General features: G+C 64.8%; 1 protein-coding gene across 7 annotated transcripts in view; it reads left to right on the top strand.

Annotated features, from left to right (window-relative positions):
• Positions 1–776, top strand: part of PPP1R9A (protein phosphatase 1, regulatory subunit 9A) — a 350,761-nt gene that overhangs the window by 1,475 nt on the left and 348,510 nt on the right. For 4 of the 7 annotated variants that reach the window (XM_010839757.1, XM_010839756.1, XM_010839755.1 and 1 more), the window contains exon 1: positions 1–216. The exons of 2 other annotated variants lie outside the window; for them this stretch is intronic. The gene's annotated coding sequence lies outside the window, so the exon portion shown is untranslated. Of the gene's footprint in view, positions 217–245; positions 682–776 lie in introns of those variants that run through there. One more of the 7 variants, XM_010839752.1, reaches the window with a different exon arrangement.

Raw genomic sequence — 776 nt, 5'->3', positions numbered from 1 at the left:
CGCCCTCCGCGGGCCGGGCGCGCGTGGGGGCCGCGGCGCGAGTGGAAGCGGCCGCCGCAGCCACCCTCCGCGCTGCGCCGTGAGGAGCGGGTGGAGGGGCGGCGAGCGGGCCGGCGCCGAGCCGAGTTGCGGCCACCGCGGGCGGGGGGCGCCTCGGAGGAGGGGGTGGGAGCCACGGCCGCCTGACCCTCCCCGCCGGCGGCGGCTCCGGCTCGGGTAAGGGGGAGGCTGTGCGCGGGGCGAGGAGTTGGGGAGGGTGGAGATGAGGAGGAAAAAAATCGGGATGTACAAAGGCTGAGTTGCAGGCTGAGGGTGGGGGTGGGTTGCGGTTGGGGAGCGATAGGTTGAGGATCAGAGGCATTATCAGTGGGATCTATTGTCTCCTGGCACTCTGGGACGAAAAACAAAGGGATTTATTAGCATTACCCTGTAATTTTTTCCTTTTTTTTTTTTTTTTAATGTGGCTGGGGAGCTCGGCTTTTCCCGAGCCACGCCGGCATCCGCCTGGCAGCCGCCGGGAGCCGCAGCCAATATGTTAGGACTTCAGGTGCTTCTTGGCACAAAGCTAGTCCGCGACCTCCTACCATAGCGCTTGGCGTCACCTGCTCTCCCGGCCCTGCCCCTGCCCGGGGGCCGAGGGATTGCGTCCCGAACCAGGCTTGGGAATCGGCTGCCTCTCAAGTTGGTGTTATTTATGTTTGTCTTTTGTGAGGGCAGGTTTTGAATCCCTCGGCGGCCCCATCGCCCCCGCCCCCGCCTCTTCGGGGTTTGGAATT

This window comes from Bison bison, unplaced genomic scaffold (assembly GCF_000754665.1).
Source record: "Bison bison bison isolate TAMUID 2011002044 unplaced genomic scaffold, Bison_UMD1.0 scf7180017864134, whole genome shotgun sequence".
NCBI lineage: Eukaryota > Metazoa > Chordata > Mammalia > Artiodactyla > Bovidae > Bison > Bison bison.
This window is presented reverse-complemented; position numbering and strand designations above follow the sequence as displayed.